Genomic DNA, 6908 nt, shown 5'->3' on the forward strand with positions numbered 1-6908 from the left:
ATTAATAAATAATAAAAACCTAGTATTAAAAAAAGATTGATAATAATTAATTAAACAAGCAACCCAAGACGAGATAAAGCAACAACTATGTTAGGGGACAAAAAAACAGATGGCTTCTCTGGTTCCTGCCAGGATTGGCTGAATTATACAGCCTGATGGCACGAGGGACAAACGAGTTCTTTAGTCTCTCAGTAGAACACCTCAGTGAACGGAGTCTAGAGCTCAATGAACTTTGCTGGTTAGAAAAGACAGAGTACAAGGGGTGGCCCTGATTGGACATGATCGCCCTGATCTTGGAGTGCGTTCTCTGCTCCACCACCTTCTCCAAAGAGTCAAGGCCCAGACCCACCACAGAGCCCGCCTTCTTAATGAGCCTTTTCAGCACTCGGATGTCCATCTTCCTAGTGTTGCCTCCCCAACACACAACACCAAAAAAAAGTATACTGGACAAAGTGGATTGGTAGAACATATACAATAACTTAGAACAGACCCTGAAAGAGGCCAGCCTTCTGAGAAAATACATTCTGCTCAGCCCCTTCTTGTACACAGCATCCATATTAGCAGTCCAGTTCAGCTTGTTGTCCAGCTGTCGCCCCAGATAGTTATAGGCTGAGACCACCTCAATTTATGATCCTTCAATAACAATGGGCTGCAAAGAGGGTGGAGCTCTGCGGAAATCCAACACCACCTCTTTGGTTTTAGTGGTATTCAGCAAAAGTTGGTAATGATGGGACCACCCAACAAAGGTTTAGCAGGTGTAACACTAGCGTTTTGATCTGTGTGACTGGTTTCTAACTGGGCCAAGCTAATAAGAGCAGATCGTCCAGATAAAAAGATTTCTCATTCCTACCATGTGTAACGACTGCAGAGCCGTCTCCACGCATTTCGAGAACGTGCGTGGGGTGTTTCAGAATTATGGAAATGTGAAAATATGCAAACTTCAGATCTATGGAGGTGAAAACCAGTCGTTCTGATGAAGTTCTCCAGCAGCTGTTTGTCAACATGTGGAATAGTCTCCCCATGATCGAATTGCTGACCATGAACAGGTCAAGAATGGGTCTCATCCCTCTGTTTTTTTATCAGGACCAGGAAGTAGTGGGAGGGAAAAAAAACATTTTCCTCTCCGTTGGGAAGTCTGGAAATCACGTTTTTCATCAGAAATTCCTGAATTTCTGACTGGAGAGACGAGCTCTGTTCTGGAGAAGACAGAACCATCTCTATAATCCCTCTGAACGGTGGGGGTTGAGCTGCGAACTACAGCGTGTAACCCATTCTGATCAGATAGTCCATCCATCTGTCTAGGGAACACACTCGCTGCCACTCTGAGTAACGCTCGGAGAGCGTGCACGCATTTTGTGTTGTGTCATGTTTCTCATGAACGTCAACCAGACTAAAAAGCCTTACTGCCATCACTCGCTCTGGAGATTCTCTGGGGGGAACCCAAGGGGGGCTCCGACAGAAAAAAAGGGCTGTATATGTGCCTCTGTGCTGAGCCCAGGCTGTGGTCTCACATTAGAGCTGAGGTGAGCCGGCGCACACTGAGAGGAGGCGTGAGCGCTTTCTGAGTGAGACGCCGTTTTGGTGGAGAATGCAGCTGTCGTGGAGAAACACGTTTACTCCCACTGCGCTGTGAGTGGGCAGAAAACAGCAGAAATTAAAAACGGGCTCTAGCTGAAAACGAGAGATTTTACTGGACTCGGTCTACTGAAAAAACAAATTTTAGCTGACGTGGCAGACGAGTGTTTTGTGATATTTACTGAACTGCGGTGCCATTTAAAACGCTGTTTAGAGGTTACTGGCTCGTTATGTGTGGGGAATGTGTGAAGAGAGACAGCTGTGAGCTCAGCTGATCTGACGGTCTCAGATGAAAACTTTACTTTCAGAGGTGTTTCTGTTTTATATCAAAAACATACATCATCAAAAAAACACATACATTCCCCTCAGGGATCCCTCAGGGATCTGTTACCTGGTGGAGGGGGTCGGCAGAGGAGCGGGGCGTGAAGTCGCTAACGCAGCTGTGGAGCGCCTCTAGTGCTGTTGCTGGCCAAGGTGGTCCCTCCAGCAGCCAGAGGAGCAGATGGACTGTGACGTCACCAGATGGTGTACAGTCTCTGAGACCTCCTCGGACCTTTGCGATTTCTCAAGGATGGTCCTGAAGTTGGCCCTGAACAGCACCTCTGGGGTGATGGGGCCCTCCAGCAGGTCTTTCTGCAGCCTCTTGGACAAGGATGGCAAGAGGTGGAGCTAGGTGGTCCTCTGGATCATGGTCATCCGGGCGGCGATGCGGGACAGGCAGACCGCAGAAGTGGCGCACATGTTTAAATTATGTCAGCAGCTTACAGAGAGCTCTTTGTCTCCTCCAGCAGGTCTGCTTCCTCCAGCCTCTTTGAGATGCTGTAGGCCAGCAGAGCGATGTTGTTCGCCACGACCGCCTGGGATGTGTACTGGTGAGCTTGGTTGGAGAGCTTTATCACCCTCTGGTCATGCTTTCCTAGAGGGATAGGTTGCCAGTCCATCCTGGAAGCTTTTGCCCCAAGCACCTCCGCCAAGCTTGGCTCCAGAGGGGAGAACCGAGGGGAAAAAAACACAGATCGGTAAAACCCCTCCACTCTGGAGATGGAGGCGAAGGTGGAGACGGATGTCTTCAGCTTGCCGGGCCCAGCTGCAGCCTCGTTCCAATGTGACGTCACAGCTGGACAGCAAGGCCAGATGGGATCAGGGCGACGAGCCGGGGTGGAGCCAAACCTTCCCGCCAGATCATCCGATCAGGGCAGAGGAAGGCGAGGGACAGAAAGTCCCTTGTGTTGGAAGCCTCCTGGATTATGACGGGCAACTCTGAGAAGAGGGCGCCGACAGCTGGGAGAGGTGTGGTCGCCGACATGGGAAGACCCGAGGTGACTGAGCATCCATTCGACCGCTCTTTTTTCGTCACTACGCTCTCCAGGAGGGAAGGGGCAGCGAGGTTGTTTCTAGCATCACCTTTCTCGGAGGAGTCATCCGATTCACTGCGTGACTCTGCGTCAAAGAAAGGCTGTGGCATCGTCCCGCGCATAGCGTCCTGCCATGGAAAAAAAACACTCAGCGGATCTGTTGTCTGCATTGCATTTTTCAAGGGAATCCTCTGATTCACCATGAGGAAAACACATTAGAAAAGGCAGTGGCATCGTCCAGCGAGTAGCGGCCCGCCATGGAAAAGCACTCCTCAGCGCTTACCTTGAACAAGGCTGCTCGTCTCTGCTTCTCCTCGGGGAGGAAGAGCTCACCGGGACGGCAGGAGGTTGGCGTGGCGGAGACCCAGGCATCCTTAGCAAAGGTTGTGCCAGTCAAAGCTGGACAACTTTTCCTTCTTCATTCTTCTGACAGTGCTAGCTAGCTGGCTGAAGAAAAAATGGGAGCCGATTACCCGGTCTCACCGTAATTTATACGGACCAGGGGTGAGGCCCACACAGCAGGTGGGCGTGGACTTGAGGTTTCAGTGCTGCGCGCGAAAGGATAAACCCACTAGCGATAGCCTTAAAGGGCGAAGCATATACGAAATAGAACTAACCCAACTCATTGACTCTCCTACTAGAGAAAACAAAAAATCCTGAAAAATCTTCCATCTTAGACCTGTTTCTAACTAATATGCCCCACAAATTCCCTGGTACAGGTTTATTCACTGACATTTTAAGTGATAATTGTGTAATAGCGGCTCTCAGAAACATTAAACTTCCACCTTCTAAGCCCAAATTAATACAATTTGGGCGGCTGTGGCTGAGTGGTTAGAGCAGTCGTCCTCCAATGCGAGAGTTGGGGGTTTGAATCCACCAGCAGTCACATTTCGAAGTGTCCCTGGGCAAGACACTGAACCCCTCATAGCCTCTGATGTGTGTCCCATCGGTGTATGAATGTGATAAAGCTCTGATTAGTCTCTTTAGAATGATTTGTTCAATTAGCTTTGTAGAGATCTAGTAGAGTGCGGTATGAATGGGTAAATGAGGACACAGATTGTTGTGTAAAGCGCTTTGAGTATCTTGAAATAAGATAGAAAGGCGCTATATAAGTACAGTCCATTTACCATTTACAAAAAAGGGATTTGAAACGTTTTTGTGAACAGTCATTCCTCTGGGATCTATCTCACTTTGACTGGCATTGTATTCTGTTAACTGACAACGTGAACTCCGCTTGGAACTATTTTCATAATAGTTTCATTTATGTTGTGAACAAACATGCTCCTTTTCGTCAGTTCAGAATAAAGGGACGAGACAGCCCCTGGTTTACTCCAGAGCTAGCTGACCTCCTACACAGGAGCGATCATCTTTGGGCCGCAGCGAGAAAATCTGACTCAGACACTGATTGGTTGAGTTTTCGACAGATGAGGAATAAATGCACAACTGCCATCAAAGCTGCAAAACGCAACTATTTCTTATCTCAGACCTCCAAAAATCTAAATGACCCTAACAGATTCTGGAAAACCATCAAATCTCTCTCAGGCACCCCCCAATCATCTGACCTCACATCACAACTTCTCGTTAACTCTGTTCCTGTGTCAAATAAGCACGAGATCCTGAACTGTTTCAACAAACATTTTGTTGCTTCTGATTCTTTATTTGACACAGTTACTAATGGAAGATCAGCCACTTCACTTAATAACCAAACTTCTACAAATCAAATCCCTCCTACAAGTCTATCCTCAGTTAATCACAGCTTCTCTTTTTCTCCATTCTCAGTCAGTGAGGTCAATAAACTGTTAAAAGATCTTGACCCTAAAAAATCTGCAGGTCCTGATGAACTTCCACCTTATTTCTTAAGGCTGGCTGCTCATATCATCACAGTCCCTGTGACCCACATCTTCAATCTCTCCATAAGACAAAACTCCATCCCAGACACTTGGAAAACAGCCTTTGTTCTTCTTTGCTGAAGGGAGGTGACCCCACCTCACTGAACAACTATCGACCAATCTCTAAACTCTGCATTTTAGCCAAGGTTCTAGAAAAACTGATAAACTCTCAAATCAAAAATTACCTGGACTCATTTAACATCTTACCTCCACATCAATCTGGTTTCAGGAAACAACACAGCACAACCACTGCTTCACTGAAGGTTCTTAATGATGTTGTTGAAGCACTGGATGCTAAGGATTATTGTGCTGCACTTTTCTTAGACCTGTCTAAAGATTTTGACACTGTGGATCATAACATCTTGTGTCATAAACTCTCAGAAATTGGTTTCTCAGAACACACCATTGGTTGGTTCTCTAACTATCTTTCAGACTGGAGGCAATGTGTTCAACATAATGGTACTTCCTCCAGTTATTTAACAGTCAACAATGGTGTACCACAAGGCTCAGTCTTAGGACCCACCCTATTTACAATCTACATAGGTAATGTAGGTCAGAGCATCCTCGACACATCCTTACATTTTTATGCTGATGACATAGTTGTTTATTGTCGAACTAAAACAGTTGCTAAGGCTTTCCAGCTTTTGAAATCTGCATTCAACTACATCCAGACAGATTTGTTTCGCCTCAAACTTGTCCTAAATGCCGACAAAACCAAAGGGATGCCTTTTTCTAAATGGAAGTCGGTCCCAGCAGTTCTTCCTCCGATTTTATCCTCAAATGGTGTCCCCATTGAGTTTATTGATTCCTTTAAATATTTGGGTGTCTTGGTCGACTCACATCTCTCTTTTAAGCTTCATGTGGAAAACTTGGTAAAGAAACTGAAAGTTAAACTGGGTTTCTTTTTCAGAAACAGATCCTGTCTAACCCTGAATGTTAGGAACACCTTGTATCTGTGACTTTCCTTCCCTCAATTGATTTTGGTGATATTATTTACATGAACGCTCCTACAAGAACCCTGCAGATGTTGGATGCTGTCTATCATGGTGCACTAAGATTCATAACTGCATGTGATTATCGTACCCACCACTGCACCCAGTATTCTCTGGTTAACTGGACATCATTAACTTCACGCAGACTCTCTCACTGGTACATTTTCATCTTTAAATCACTTCCTGGTCTGCTGCCTTCATACATCTCCTCCTACATGTCTCTGCGTGAGTGCAGCTACAGCGTGCGCTCTCAGGACATCATTACCTGCAGTGTTCCCTCAATGAGGATTGAACTAGACAAAAGGGCCTTCTCCTACTCCGCTCCTGTTTCCTGGAATATCTTGTAAAAAGATTTGAAGCTCTCGACCTTTGACCTCTCTAAGTGGCTTTAAGAATCTGTTGGACTCCTGGCAGGGACCAATGCAGACATGTTCCTGTTTTTAGTTTTCTACATTCGGCTTAGAATCTAGCTGTTTTTGTTACTCTTTTTGCCATCCTATTTGTATTAAAAAAAAAAAAAAAAATCTGTATGACTTTTTATAACTGTTTATTGTTGTCATCATTCTTTGTTAAATCAGGTCTCTCTTGTAAATGAGTCCTCGAGGCTCAATGGGATTTACCTGTCTAAATAAAGATTGAATTAATGAATAAGTCCCAATAATATTAATAATAATAATAATAACAATAATAATAATAATAACTTTGTCGTATTTATCTTAATGTGTTGACTCGTACTAATATTTAAGTATATCGTACTGATTTTGCTGCTCATGAATCGAATCGTTGGCAGCATATCAACATATCGAGATCGCTCATGCAATATACCCAGGAGGAGCCGTGCGCAGTCAGGGAAAGGAAGTCTTGCTCAAGGCATGAAGCTTGCGTGGTCAGGAGTTGAACTTGCGACTTTCCAGTCCCAAATGGGCTGCCCTACCTCCAGACCAGTCACCCACTAAAGCATATGGCACCTGGTACTCCCAGGTAGTCTCCCATCCAAGCACAAACCAGGCCCAGCCCTGCTTAGCTTCCAAGATCAGGCGTGTTCTGGGTGGTATGGTCTAAGCTCCTGCACACCATGACCCGGACCATGACCCGTG

The 6908-nt window shown here is 45.8% G+C and overlaps 1 protein-coding gene across 1 annotated transcript in view; it reads right to left on the minus strand.

The window, feature by feature from the left end:
* Window positions 1–6908, minus strand: part of fam110b (family with sequence similarity 110 member B) — an 88670-nt gene that overhangs the window by 80927 nt on the left and 835 nt on the right. The gene's annotated exons all lie outside the window — the stretch shown is intronic.

The sequence above is a fragment of the Nematolebias whitei genome, chromosome 9, assembly GCF_014905685.2.
Source record: "Nematolebias whitei isolate Nwh7 chromosome 9, NemWhi1, whole genome shotgun sequence".
Lineage (NCBI taxonomy): Eukaryota > Metazoa > Chordata > Actinopteri > Cyprinodontiformes > Rivulidae > Nematolebias > Nematolebias whitei.